Here is a 15,877-nt window from a genome sequence, read left to right as displayed (position 1 = left end):
GATGTTAAGCAAAGCATGTCTACTCCATAGCACGCTCTCTAGCGCCCCCCAGGTATATCTCTAAGAGTTTTGCACACCTGGATTGTACAATATTTGCACATTATTATTCTTCAAACTCTGTCAATGTTGGTTGTTGATCATTGCTAGACAGCCATTTTCAAGTCAGATTTAAGTCAAAACTGTAACTAGGCCACGAAGGAACATTCAATGTCGTCTTGGTAAGCAACTGCAGTGTACCTTTGGCCTTGTGTTTTAGGTTATTGTCCTGCTAAAAGGTTAATTAATCTCCCAGTGTCTGGTGGAAAGCAGATTGAACCAGATTTTTCTCTAGGATTTTGCCTGTGTTTAGCTCTATTCTGTTTCTTTTATAATAAAAAAAACAACTCCCTAGTCCTTGCCGATGACAAGTATTCCCATAACATGATGCAGCCACCACCATGATTGAAAATATGAAGAATGGAACTCAGTGATGTGTTGTGTTGGATTTGCCCCAAACTCTATTATTCAGGAAATGAAGTCAATTTCTTTGCCACATTTTTTGCAGTTTTACTTTATTTTAAACCTGAACAGGATTCCTTCTTTTCACTTTGTCATTTAGGTTTGTATTGTGGAGTAACTCCAAAGTTGTTTTTCCTCAGTTTTTTCCTATCACAGCCATTAAACTATAACTATTGTAATGTCACAATTGGCCTTGTGTGAAATCCCTGAATGGTTTCCTTCCTCTCCGGCAACTGAGTTAGGAACAACTCCTGTATCTTTGTAGTGATTAATAATAATGTAGTGTAATTAATACGTTCACATTTCTCAAAGGGATATTCAATGTCTGCTTGTTTAATTTGTACCAATCTTCTTTGCGAGGAATTGGAAACCTCCCTAGTCTTTGTCATTGAATCTGTGTTTGAAATTCACTGTTCATCTGAGGGACCTTACAGATAATTGTATGAGTGGGGTACAGAGATAAGGTAGTCATTCAAAAATCATGTTTAACAATTATTGCACACACAGTGAGTCCATTAAATTTCTTACGTGACTCGTTAAGAAATATTTACTTATGAACTTATTTCGGCTTGCCATAACAAAGGGGTTGAATATATTGACGTTTCAGCTTGTCAATTTGAATTCATTTCTAAAAACATAATTCCACTTTGTCACGCCTTGGTCATTGTATTTTGTGTTTTCGTTATATATTTGTTCAGGCCAGGGTGTGATATGGGTTTATTGTGTTGTCGTATTGGGGTTTTTGTAGGCATTGGGATTGTGGTTGATTAGGGGTGTGTCTAGTTTAGGCTTGGCTGCCTGAGGCGGTTCTCAATCAGAGTCAGGTGATTCTTGTTGTCTCTGATGGGGAACCATATTTAGGTAGCCTGGGTTTCACTTTGTATTTGGTGGGTGATTGTTCCTGTCTCTGTGTAGTGTTCACCAGATAGGCTGTACTAGGTTTCACGTTCCGTTTGTTGTTTTTATTAGTTATTTCATGTATCGTTCCGGTTTTGCTTCATTAAAGACATGAGTAACCACCACGCTGCATTTCGGTCCGACTCTCTTTCAACAAACGAGGAACGCCGTTACACACTTTCACATTATGGGGCATTGTGTGCAGGCCAGGAACAAAATATCTAAATTCATTCCATTTTAAATTCAGCCTGTAACACAATAAAATGTGGAAAGTGGTGTGAATACTTTCTGAAGGCAATGTACATCAGGCTACCCCAGGATACAGAAGAGTGAAAACATCTAAAGAAGGTGAAAACATGCATCTCAATAGTTTAAAGTAGCTTCCTTTAAATGTCTTCTTTGGGCCATTTGCACCTGCCATTAAAGAAATGTACTGGTGAAGGCATCCTCCCATATTGCTTTCCCCTAGCCTGGTATCTTCAGATTAGTCAAGATGTAGGAAAGGAAGCCACTGAAATTTAACCATCTTTTGGCATTTGTTTTATTAGTCCATTTTTGATGTAGTCCCAAAATGTTTTGCATGTCAGCAAAGTTTTCAAGATATTTAACTTTCAAAGATAGTTTTAGGGTGGAATGTTCCTTTAAATGCCAATTAAATGTGAGATCTTATATGGATAGCGGAAGAGAGTGCAGGTCTCCAGAGTAAATTTCCCTCCAAATTCTGTCTGTTACGCCTATTCACTTACATACAACATAGTCAGCCCAGTGTGTGATGACTGCGATAATGCAACTAATCCTTCCACCAGTAATGTACAGAATTGTGATGCTGACAAAGCTCACATTCAGAACCCATCTGCAAAACAGTTTAAGGCTTTGCAAACAGTCAATCTAAATACCTTTCCTGACTTAATGAAGCTCAGCCTGTACTCGTTGCTGGCTGCCACCCCCGAAGTGCAATTCTATTAAATAAGAGTAGCTGTTCTGACTTAACCAGAAGTTATGCAACAACCCGGAGCTTTGTTCAAAATGTTTACTCTGTGGAATGTGAAAGGAGCCAACGGTCTGGTCTTATCATGCCCTCTGGACGCTGTCCACTTGTGAGACTAGTTCATGAGTTGTTTGGAGGTGTAAACAATGCTGCATAATGGACAGACACTAACCCAATCATGTGGCACCTTACACTGTCCAACTGCAAGGCAACCTCCTGATGCAAACTAAGCAGGATAGTTGTCATGACAAGTCATTTTACGTGTCTGTTTAGAAATGACTTACTGTTTAGCTGAGAACCTGAAACTTTCACACTGATGCAAAGGCAAGGACTTCATTACATAATTAACAAAATGTCAGGCAATAAGCACACATGATAATGAACCGCAGATACCCCAGCAACACTAATGACAAAACAGTGTACTAAAACAAATATTCAGCATCTATCACTTTCTCTCTCCCCCACTAGATCTCGCTCCCAAGAAGAACTGGCGATGCAAAAAAAAAAAAAATGAGATGATTACAGGTCCATCGGCAGTAGGGCTGTTGTGGTGACTTTCTTACCGCCACACCGGCGGTCACGAGTCATAAAGGCAGTCAAATTACACATGACCGTTTAGTCACGGTAATTAGGCTTCTCCAAACTCTGATGCTGCTGCTGGTCATTAGTAGCCTATCAAACTTGATAACTGCCTGGTATTCAGCCCTCTATTGTCCCTCTAATCAATATGACACAAATGAAAATGTATTGGTGAATCTTCATGAGCCCGTGAGCTCATGTTGCACAACATTTCTATAGGCTATGAAATTGCAGGAGAAAATAGAGTGATGGCCACTAATAAAAAGACGAGGATCTCATCAGCTTTCTATACACTAGGCCAACTATATATTTTTAATCAACTTTCCTAATATTAAGCACATTGCTTATATTCATAACAGGAGTACAGTGAACCTGGCTGGCATGAAAATAAACCACAGGGAAAAGCGTCCTCCATTCACTATTTAAGTGAATAGATTACATGTATTTTTCCCCGTTGCCCGTTAGGATACAGGTGCAGGATAATGGTCCATTCTAAATCAAAACAAATGTCACAAATATTATTTAGTATATGTAAAGACAATATTAAATCAAGAATAGTCTAATGGATGACAATATTATTGTGAATTATACAGTATATTATCACTTGTGAATGATGCCCAGCATAAGAAACAATGCCTTTTTTTGCAACTTTTTCAAATCATAGTTGCACACCTTATGTAGCCTAGCCCATGGGCCTATCTATGTTTAATAAGGTTTGTACCCCAACCAAAGTGGCCAAATAACTTAATAAAATTAAGCACATTAATCAGCTTTACAAGTGGTGCAGAGCCTAACTGTGTCACGAGTCCGACCGGGGGTGTTTTCCCTTCCCGGGCAGGGGTTTTTGCTTCAGCTGGAGCTATACCTGGCCACCGTCAGACCCACTCCCTCGGGAGCGGAGAGGGTGAGTGTCCTCATCTCCTGCCTCACGGGTCGTGCTCTGGAGTGGGCGAACGCAGTCTGGAATGGCCCAGACTCAGCACGGGAGCACTACCCAGAGTTTGGGAGAACGACTATATCATCTCAGGCAGGAGAGGAGGAGCGCCCAGGATTACGCGCTGGAGTTGCGGACCTTGGCAGCAGGATCTGGGTGGAACGACAGGGCCCTTATTGACCACTACAGGTGTAGTCTCCGAGAGGACGTCCGCCGGGAGTTAGCGTGTCGGGACACCGCTCTGTCACTGGATGAGCTAATTGACATGTCCATTCGACTGGACAATCTGCTGGCTGCCCGCGGGCGTTCAGAGCGGGTCCTGTGCGGTCCACCACCCAGCCCGATTCCGATGGAGTTGGGAGGGGCTGTGCCGAGGGGTACCGGAGGAGGAGGCCTTCCCTGCACCAACTGTGGTCGGAGAGGACACACGTCTGATCGGTGCTGGGGGGGTCCGTCTGGGAGTAGAGATGGCAGGTGGAACGCTTCTCGGTCACCCCAGGTGAGTCAGCATCAAACTCACCCAGAACCCCCTGTTGGCCACATGTTTGTCTTAACCTTTTTCCTTCACTTTTTTCCCTCTTCCCAGCATAGGGCGCTAGTCGATTCAGGCGCAGCTGGGAACTTTATGGATCGCGGACTCGCCCTTAAGTTAGGGGTTCCGCTGGTGCCGATAGATTCTCCTTTTCCCGTGCACTCCCTAGATAGCCGGCCATTAGGGTCAGGGATGGTCAGGGAGACCACGGTCCCACTGGACATGGTGACGCAGGGGAATCATAGGGAGCATATCAGTTTTTTTTATTGATTCGCCTGCGTTTCCAGTGGTGCTGGGGATTCCCTGGCTGGCCCGGCACAATCCTAAAATTTCGTGGAGACAGGGGGTTCTCCAGGGGTGGTCAGAGGAGTGTTCTGGAAGGTGTTTGGGAGTTTCCATCGGTGCCACGTCGGTGGAGAGTCCAGACCAGGGTTCCACGGTGTGGATTCCCCCGAGTATGCCAATTTGGCAACCGCTTTCAGTAAAGTGAAAGCGACTAAATTACCACCTTATCGACCGGGAAGGGATTGTACGATAGATCTCCAGGTAAACGCTGCGCTTCCCAAGAGTCATGTGTACCTGTTGTCCCAGGACGAGATACCTACAATGTGATTTTCTGGATTTTTTTTTCTCATTTTGTCTGTCATAGTTGAAGTGTACCTATGATGAAAATTACAGGCCTCTCTCATCTTTTTAAGTGGGAGAACTTGCACAATTGGTGGCTGACTAAATACTGTTTTGCCCCATTGTTTAAACAGCGAGTGAGTTTCAAGTTTGGGAAGATCATTTTCTCCATAAAAATGCACCTTTAGGGCCTCCAGAGTGGCGCAGTGGTCTAAGGCACTGCATCGTTGTGACACTAGAGACCATGGTTCGAGTCCATGCTCTGTCGCAACCGGCCGCGACCGGGAGACCCATGGCCCAGTGTCGTCTGGGTTAGGGGAGGGTTTGGCCGACAGGGCTGTTCTTGTCTCATCGCGCACTATTGACTCCTGTGGCGGGCCAGGCACAATGCATGCTGACACGGTCACCACATTGGTGCAGGCTTCCGGGTTCAGCGGGCATTGTGTCAAGAAGCAGCGCAACTTGGCTGGGTTGTGTTTCGGAGGATGCTGCAATTATTATAATGGGAGACAGAGTGCTGGTTTCAAACAGCAGGTGTTTATTAGTAAAGGACAACAGGAGGAGGCAGGTTGCTGGGTCCAGGGGCAGGCAGAAGGTCATACACAGAATTCAGGTGATTGGGATCTGGAGAGTGAGTTTCATTCAGGGGATCTATGTGTCTGGAAAGTGAGCTGTGTTCAGGGGATTTTGTGTCTGAAAGTGTGAGCTGGAAAGTGAGCTGTGTTCAGGGGATTTTGTGTCTGAAAGTGTGAGCTGGAAAGTGAGCTGTGTTCAGGGGATTATGTGTCTGAAAGCTGGAAAGTGAGCTGTGTTCAGGGGATTATGTGTTTGCGAGTGTGAGCTGGAAAGTGAGCTGTGTTCAGGGGATTATGTGTTTGCGAGTGTGAGCTGGAAAGTGAGCTGTGTTCAGGGGATTATGTGTTTGCGAGTGTGAGCTGGAAAGTGAGCTGTGTTCAGGGGATTATGTGTTTGCGAGTGTGAGCTGGAAAGTGAGCTGTGTTCAGGGGATTATGTGTTTGCGAGTGAGCTGGAAAGTGTGTGTTCAGGGGATTATGTGTTTGAGTGTGAGCTGGAAAGTGAGCTGTGTTCAGGGGATTATGTGTTTGCGAGTGTGAGCTGGAAAGTGAGCTGTGTTCAGGGGATTATGTGTTTGCGAGTGTGAGCTGGAAAGTGAGCTGTGTTCAGGGGATTATGAGTGAGTGTGAGCTGTGTTCAGGGGATTATGAGTGAGTGTGAGCTGTGTTCAGGGGATTATGAGTGAGTGTGAGCTGTGTTCAGGGGATTATGAGTGAGTGTGAGCTGTGTTCAGGGGATTATGAGTGAGTGTGAGCTGTGTTCAGGGGATTATGAGTGAGTGTGAGCTGGAAGCAGACGTTACAGACGCACGGCTCTTGACCTTCACCTCTCCAGAGTCCATACTGGAGTTGCAGCGATGGGACATGACTGTAACAACCAATTGGATACCACGAAATTGGGAAGACAAAGGGGTAAATAAATAAAATAATTCACCTTTATAATAAAAGCATTACATGCATAATTGCATTTGCGGTCACTTTTGATAATGGTGTTTTCCGCTAATGGAACATTTGCGCTTATAGTCTAGTACCACGTGTGCATTGCTGCACTTATAATGCGAAGAAGTAGACTGATAGTTTATCAACATTTTAAGCTAAAGGTTTTGAACGGTTGCATCAGCCACATTGGATAAAAAACGTTTTTTTTAATGCTAGTGGTTGTATTAATTTGGGATCAATCGCATCCCACAACTGTCCCAGACTATGTTTGGAATATTTATTTGTTGCGCAGAATAGGTTGACTTTTGTACTATGGGTGATAGTAAATGTGGACAGTTCTGACAATATCTTTAACCTTTTCACACGGACCAACAAACAGGTGTGATCAATCTATAGTGGTCCCTGTTGCCTATGATCAAACCGGTGTGATGAGAACGTCTGATTAAAACGCTTATTTAGAATGTCCATTTTCTAATGACTTAATAATAAGCATTTGAGCTGGCAACCCTTTTTTTCACAGAAACATTTTGCACAAACACGGTCTTTACAAAGTTATAATTAATTACGTCATGGGTGAGCTCACCATTGATCGAAATAATGGAGTAAAACTCTTTCTAGAAATCGAAAGTAATCTGAAAATGGGTAGTTTGTGCGCTGGAATGTTTTTTTTTTCATCAACCAAAGATATTAAAAGGAGACAACATGAGTTTGGTCTGTTTATAGTATGCATGTTGAAGGGGGTGTGTCCTCTACGATCATCCACTTGCCTTCATTCACTTCCGGAAGTTTACCCAAAGATGAGTGAACCAATCCTTCACCTATTATAACATTTTTGGTCTGACAGATTACCTGACACCCAGAATGCATTGTATAATGTCAACAAACATTGGGGCCACACATAGCTGGCAAATAGCTTAGCTCATTATAATCAGTACAACCTTCAAAAAAGTATTTTACACATATTATAGGTGTCCATTACAATATATGAAATAATCGGAATGCATTATTTGTCACGAGTACTTGTGAATAAAACTGTAAATACATTATGCTACATAAACTCAGCAAAAAAAGAAACGTCCCTTTTTTTAGGACCCTGTCTTTCAAAGATAATTCATAAAAATACAAATAACTTCACAGATATTCAATGTAAAGGATTTAAACACGGTTTCCCATGCTTGTTCAATGAACCATAAACAATTAATGAACATGCACCTGTTGAACGTTGTTAAGACACTAACAGCTTACGGACGGTAGGCAATTAAGGTCACAGTTATGAAAACTTAGGACACTAAAGAGGCCTTTCTACTGACTCTGAAAAACACCACAAGAAAGATGCCCAGGGTCCCTGCACATTTGTGTGAACGTGCCTTTGGCATGCTGCAAGGGGGCATGAGGACTGCAGATGTGGCCAGGGCAATAAATTGCAATGTCTGTACTGTGAGATGCCTAAGACAGCACTACAGAGAGACAGAACGGACTGATCGATCTCGCAGTGGTACAGGCTGGCAACAACAACTGCCTGAGTTAAACCACAATCCCTCCATCAGTGCTCAGACTGTTGTAAGGCAGGTCCTAACCAGACATCACCGGCAACAACGTTGCCTATGGACACAAACCCACCATCGCTGGACCAGTCGGTACTGGCAAAAGTGCCCTTCACTGACGAGACGCGGTATTGTCTCACCAGGGGCGATGATCAAATTTGCATTTATCGTTGAAGGAATGAGCGTTACACCGAGGCCTGTACTCTGTAGCGGGATCGATTTGGAGGTGAAGGGTCCGTCATAGTCTGGGGCGGTGTGTCACAGCATCATTGGACTGAGCTTGTTGTCATTGCAGGGAATCTCAACGCTGTGCATTACAAGGAAGACATCCTCCTCCCTCATGTGGTACCCTTCCTGCAGGCTCATCCTGACATGACCCTCTAGCATGACAATGCCACCAGCCATAGTGCTCATTCTGTGTGTGATTTCCTGCAAGACAGCAATGACAGTGTTCTGCCATGGCCATCGAAGAGCCCGGATCTCAATCCCATTGAGCACATCTGGGACCTGTTGGATCGGAGGGTGAAAGCTAGGGCCATTCCCCCCAGAAATGTCCAGTAACTTGTAGGTGCCTTGGTGAAAGAGTGGGGTAACATCTCACAGCAAAAACTGGCAAATCTGGTGCAGTCCATGAGGAGGAGATGCACTGCAGTACTTAATGCAGCTGGTGGCCACACCAGGTACTGACTGTTACTTTTGATTTTGAACCTCCCTTTGTTCAGGGACACGTTATTCCATTTCTGTTTGTCACATGTATGTGGAACTTGTTCAGTTTATGTCTCAGTTGTTGAATCTTCAGTTGTTGAATCTTGTTATGCTCATACAAATATTTACACATGTTAAGTTTGCTGAAAATAAACGCAGTTGACAGTTTCTTTTTTTGCTGAGTTTACATACATACATACATACATACATACATACATACATACATACATACATACATACATACATACATACAGTATGCGCCTACAGTAGAAAAGACAACATGATATACAGAAAATAAGGAACTTACTTTGATGGGAATGCACACACGTCCAAAGTTATTATTTGTAAGGAAAACAACAAGGAAGACAAAGCGAGCGCCAGAGAAAGTTCCAATTCTTGCAAGACTGCGCAAATATATGCATACTTGATCTGCGCAAACATGAATGAAGTGCGGGGGGGGGTGCTCTCCTCGAAGAGAGAAGTTTATCCGGCTCAGTAAAACCTCAAAAATAAAATGTCTGCAACGCTGAATGTGAATTAATGAGGAGGCGGAACACAGCTCAATTCAAACTGTTGTTAGAAAATACAACTTGTTAGAAAATCATTTGAAATTGAAAAGTTGAAACATAGCCTATAGATAATTAGCAGGCAGGATTTTTTTAGGGTGAATTACGGCCACAAGGGGATGCCGCCATGAAATTTGAGGCATTATCAAGTGCATGTCAAATTGTGAATGAGAGACTATTGGAGTAAGTACCACCTGTGCAAAAAACAAAGCAGAGCTCATGGCCTTTCAAACTACTAACAGTCTCATCATGCAGCCATACTATGTATTAAAAATCAAAACATAGCCCAACGTTTGTAGAACAACTCAAGGCACATTAATAACTCTAAATTAAGCATACAGGAATACTTATTTCTCTGTTAACCGCTCAACACAGAATAGCTGCATGTGCGCACTCCTTCAAATAATTTGGAGAAAATATTTATATTTTATTCAGCTTTGTTCAATTGTATTATTCATTCTATAAAATAATGTCACGGAATTATAAACTAATCTTGCCTGCTAAATGAACTCGTGCAGCCCACAGCCATTTCACAAAGCCACACCAGGACAACTCAGAGCATGCTATTCTTTTCTTCTGAAATAGACTACATTTTCTTCATATTATGCTTCTTTAGACTTGTCTAGAATAAATAATGGACTTATGTGAAGGTGTTGGCTATATTACATGGATTTATTAGACTTTTGTAGGCTACGTGTGGGGGCTTGTAGGGCTTGTAGGCTACGTGTGGAAGCCAGGAGATGCTAATTGTGTTTATGTTAATTAATGGTCAATTACTGTGAGACCGACAGTTAATTGCTTGACAGTCACCGGCTGATTAAATTTTGTGACCGCCACTGCCCTAATTGGCAGCCTGATGGTTATTACATGACAGAGATGACACCGCTGAAAAGGTGGTGAAAAGCTGCCTCCCCTGGCGATGTGGCACAAATTTAACACCTGCTCGTAAATCCAGGGGTGTCGGAGGGAGAGAGTGTCACCTTACCAATGATTTGCACACTGTCATTACAAAAATAATGAACATACTAAGTGGGACAAGGCCTTCTCTCTCTAGAGTAGCCTAGTGGTTAGAGCATTGGACTAATAACCGAAAGGTTGCAAGTTCAAATCCCCGAGCTGACAAGGTACAAAATCTGTTGTTCTGCCCCTGAACAGGCAGTTAACCCACTGTTCCTAGGCCGTCATTGAAAATAAGAATTTGTTCTTAACTGACTTGCCTAGTAAAATAAAATTTAAAAAAAGTTTTCACTAGTCATCAGGGGTGAAAAGAAACAGACAGATGCCGTGGCAACGTAAAGGGGTAGAGGCATATCAGCAGCTTGTATTTAGTACTGCCATTTGTCCTGCTTCCCCAGAGACAACTGGAGGTCAGGGATGGCTTGATTTGAAGAAAGAATACATAACTGAACATAGGTAGTGTCCAAATGACTCCACTCACACAGAACCGTAAAGTACAATCCCAATCATTTGAGAAACATTGCACTAAGCATCTTCCAAGAAAAGTGCTTAGTAGAAGGTCTCTTGCCAACTACTATAAAAAACAAAACAAAAATGAACATAACAAATGTTCTTGGCTCGCTATGCTAATTTATGGGAAATGTACCATAGATAGGAATGAGATTGGCCAATTAGAAACAATGGACAGACAAATCAGGTGCCTGCTTTCCTGATCCTAGCAACCGAAAACCTAACTTGTTTCTGCGTATCTACCATCTTGGAATTGCCAGCCTTCCTGTCATCCTACTTGGACAAGTAATCTCTCCACAGAACATAAAGGATTGGACCTGGCCTTGGTGGTTTGGCTACCTTCCTTTAAGGACTTCAGCACATTCAGTGGCCAAATTAACTCCCCAACCTCTTTTCAATTACTGCTGCCCACAGTAAAACAGACCTAAAAGAATTAGGACTATTGTTTCAGTGTGACCACACTAGCCACAATCTCACTCACAAAACACACTTTCCCTCTAGAATTCACAAGGCTTGCTTCAACCAAAGCCAGACATTCCCTATAGCTTATAGCTTATCTCCATCGGTGGGTTGGGAGGAGTTGAGGAGGATGGTCATTTAGAATGGTATGATCTCATGGATCATAGATCACACCCACATAGCTACAGCTAACCTCTCCCCTAACACCCAGGTTTCAGTGTCATATTATGAGCTCATGGGTGCGAATGAGTCATCCTCAGTCCTTTCACTGCCGACTGTGTAGCTCACTAGCTCTTTGCTATGCTAGGCAGGGCTGAGAGTCAGGAAAATTACACACTGCAGTTTCTTGGCTCCCTTCGGTAACTGGACCACTATTTAATCACTGAAAACTACAATTTTCTCGACATTCACCACAGTCGATTCACCACAGCTAAGTGAGTCTGTCCCCTATTAATAGGGTTCTACAGTTAGCTATGAGAATATTCTGGAAAAGGGAAATTGGCCAACCCCATTCCCACAACCTACATCACTGTTGGTGATGGAACTCCATTAAAGGGCTTTAAAAGACCAAAGTATGGAAAGAATTGATTTAAAACGTAAGTGAAGAACACAACTATTTACTGACAAGTCAGTTCAAAGTCTAGTTTTCATTTACATTTGACTGAGTTGTCAACTAATGTGAATTCAATGTGAAATCAACCAACATTTTGGTTAAAGTTGTTTGAAAAAGTAAATACATTCCCTTACGTTGATGACTTTGATGGTTGAAATGACATGGAAACAACATTGATTCAACCAGTTTTTGCCCAGTGGGTATTTAGTTTCCTGAGCATTGCTGTCTCATATCAAATCCAAATCCATTTTTATTGGTCTCATACACATATTTAGCAGATGTTACTACAGATCTCCTCCCTCCACATGGAAACAGATTAGCAAAGAGAGCAGAAGAGGGGAAGTGGCTAATAGAGGGGCACAGGGGCCAAATATGCTCTTTAACCGAGTACCCAGAGGATATGTGCACATCCCTATATTACACAAATTCCACTAATGAGACCTTTTTCTGGGAGAGCTGTTGAGCTTTCACCCTGGAATATCCCTCCCACGATGGAGTGGGTTTGTTCCTTCCACCAGGCCAAAGGTCTAGGACTTGGCAGGTACCCCCACTACAGCTGATTCAAATAAGCAACTAATCATCAAGCTTTTAATATTTTTAATCAACTGTGTAGTGTCCGTGCAAAAACAAAAAAACGGGCATCCCTTGGGGTCCCGAGGACTGCATTTGGGAAACGCTACGCAGCTGATTCAAATAATCAACACTTTTGATCATGAGTTGGTTATTTGAATCAGCTGTGTAGTGTTAAGGCAAAAAAAACTAACCGTGGACCCAGGATCAATTTTGAGAAACCTTGCTGTATGGCAACAATGATGCTAAACAAACACATGTAATATGTCACATAATCCCCACAGTCAGTTTTACCGGTTTTACCATGTGACTAACAGATTTGCTTTCACTGGTTCAGGGCGATATAGATATTATGCCCATTTTATTTGTAAAGCTTACATAGCCAAAAGCCCACATTACAAGTGAGGTCTCTTCGTTGACAATGAGAATTGATTGCCAAGACATATCCATATGAACAACTTCTCCTTGGCTATAGGGCAGGCTATTTTCACAGAAATGTAGAATAAAGTTGCTCAGATACACCTAGATACCTTATTGGTAATAGCCTACACAAAACAAAATACATTTTCATTTAACATACGCTCTTATCCATAGCGACGTACAGTTAAATACAATATGATCCGCCTTTCGCACACAATAATGAATGAAACCTGACTTTACATAGGCTACATCGCGCGCGCTCTGATCTCGATTGACGATTATTGCGCATCTATAGACAGTGGCCAAATGTTATACCTCAGAGAGCTCAACTGTGTCCTCGCCGCAGGTTTACTTTCAAAATCAAATAGCAGCGGCTACATTATCGTATATACAGTAGCCTATCCTTTGCGTCACATGCTCGAACAATATACAATGCAAAGCTGTTCAGGACTTGAGAAGCGATTGAGATAGATATTTCCATAAAAGTCACACTATTGGCACCAAACACTTACCCTCGTAGCCTATCAGAAGAAACAAAAATATATTTAAAAAAAATGAAGACAACATCGCAGGAGCTGTTGACTTCTAAACATCCAAAGTCGAAACAGTATCTGTCAAAGACGATAAATAGTAACAGCAAGCTTTTAGTAAAGCCTACTGTCCAGGAAACGGTCTCTTTAAACTGGGTCAAGTGGCGTGGCGAAAACGGTCAACAGCGCCGCGATGTGGAGGCTTTTGACAACAACCAACATGACACACTGTAATCTGCATTGTAACACGTGGATACAAAATAGCAAAGAAATTCACGATGTCAATTCTAACTAACCGAGTGTCTATTTCAGCCTCTGTACTTGCTCAGCCAGACTCCAGTGGCGGAACTAGAGTTTTATACATGGGGTGGCCAGGGGGTGGCCAAGACTACTTCAGGGGATCCATAGACCATGACAGAAAATGTGTGTGTAACCCTAACCTGGCATGTAAGGAGCATGAATGAATCCTATGATTGCTGATTAGTGGTAGAAGTGATAATTCACTTAACCCGGAATTCTTCAATGAGGCAGATAGTGTGGTCCAAAAGGTTTACTTCACTAGAATTCTTTAGCATACTATGACTAGTCAGTGTCTGTACCTCAGAACTGCAGCTCAATTTCTTTCTCTCTCTCTCTCTCTCTCTCTCTCTCTCTCTCTCTCGCACACGCACACACGCACACGCACACACTGTACTCACATACGGGAGAGACTTGGGCCACTGTTTTCATGAATATATAATCTGGGTCTATAAGTGTTGAACATCCAAAATATTTTCAGAAAATAAAGCTCAAGCACCAAGGAGATAAGAGCATTTGTGTGTTACATAAATTGCATAGTTTATTTACAAAAAAACACAGCAATTTGAAATACCAGGATCAAGCAGAAATGGGACTTCAAAAATAAAAATAATTTTGGTGCTCATCAATATTACATGTATTAGTATTATTATTAATTAGATTTATGCTCATATATATTATGTTAACTAATAGCAAAAAAACGTTTGGAATTGGACTAATCAAGACCAAATTAAATCTGTGTGACATGATACCCTTTGGATTTATAATTTTAGAATGTCAGTGTACTAGCTAGTACACAGTGCAGGTGTTAATCATGACCAGAGGGACTGCCTAAGTGCCAAATTATCCTAGGTAGATTTAAAACAGCATAATTCTGCAGTTCTGGTGAGAACTGGCAAAATGTTTCGCAAACTTATCCATGTTGAGGGAGAGTGCCTCCTTGACTCAACACTGAGAATTCAGAGGTGACTTAACCTGTCATCAACCATTGTTGTCCTAAAGTGGGTTTTAATCAGTTGTAAAGCTGAGAAGCTGAGAAGCTTCTCTCGCAAGAAACACTGCTGACTGGTGTAACAACAGAAATAGCTCATGGAAGACCTCTTTATAAGGTTCTAGAAACACAACAAAGTCATGGAGAGTAGACGGTCTGTCCCTTCCACTTTTCTCTCTCCTATCAAGAAGCCGCTTGGTGTGATGAACCTTGTGTTTGAGGTCCTCTAAATCTGACTCAAAGGTCTGAGCAAAGGTACACAGGTTCCTCATTGAAGAATGTTGTAGTCTTTGGGTTGAGAGACTGGACCCCTTACATTATCTCGTAATTCTTCTAAGATAAACGACTCTGCAGCTCAGCTATGAGACTGTCCAAGCACCTGATAAAAGACAGCTCTTTGGAAGCTCTCACCATCACTTTGGTCACTATTTTTCTGTCCTACAGTGCTCATCAGTAATGAGTCGTGAAATCTTAAGCTTGTTTTAGGCTGTCTTTTACACACTGTTTGTACACTTATTTTGCAGTGCTCTGAAATCTCTTCAACCTCCTTCCATAGTTCTCCTAAGTAACCCTCACTTCTGTAGTCCTGTAATGTGTCTGTAAGGGCACCTACTAGACCCACAGACCTTTCTAGGTCAGGAGCTGGATTGGAGCATGTCAGAAAGACATTTGGCATCACCAAGCACTTTACAAAAGGTAACCAAAGCCCTATGAAATATAAATCTATCTAAGAAAGAAGGCCCTTTGCCTCCACTGATCTATCACCACTATTTTCAAGTGTGATATCCTGTAGCATTCTCAGAACTGCTGGAAGCCTGTCCCTCAGATTATGGCATGCCATGTATCTGCAGGCCCACCTTACACCCGTAAGTCTCTGTCGTCCCCTGGGCTGCTGCTCTGGATACAGCTCTTTCTGAACTGTAAGTCACTTGAGATGAACGTACGAGCCAGATACAAAGTTATAAAGCTTCTGCGGGAGAGCAAAAAAGTTCATGTCCTTCCTGGACACCCCTCTGGCTCCGCCCCTGCAGCCACCACAAACAAAATGGCCATTGCTAGGTAACTGTCACTAGCCAAGAAGAAGTTATTAATGTAGAGTTCTATTGGTTATGCCTCATTCAAACAGAGAGCGCTCACAGGTATGATTCT

The 15,877-nt window shown here is 42.5% G+C and overlaps 1 protein-coding gene across 2 annotated transcripts in view; it reads right to left on the bottom strand.

Annotated features, from left to right (window-relative positions):
* LOC135541434 (disks large-associated protein 4-like) overlaps positions 1-15,877 on the bottom strand; it is a 67,293-nt gene that overhangs the window by 38,309 nt on the left and 13,107 nt on the right. The window lies entirely within an intron of this gene.

This window comes from Oncorhynchus masou, chromosome 6, assembly GCF_036934945.1.
Source record: "Oncorhynchus masou masou isolate Uvic2021 chromosome 6, UVic_Omas_1.1, whole genome shotgun sequence".
Taxonomy (NCBI): Eukaryota; Metazoa; Chordata; class Actinopteri; order Salmoniformes; family Salmonidae; genus Oncorhynchus; species Oncorhynchus masou.
Note: the sequence above shows the minus strand (reverse complement) of the source record. Positions and strands in the feature narration are given on the sequence as shown.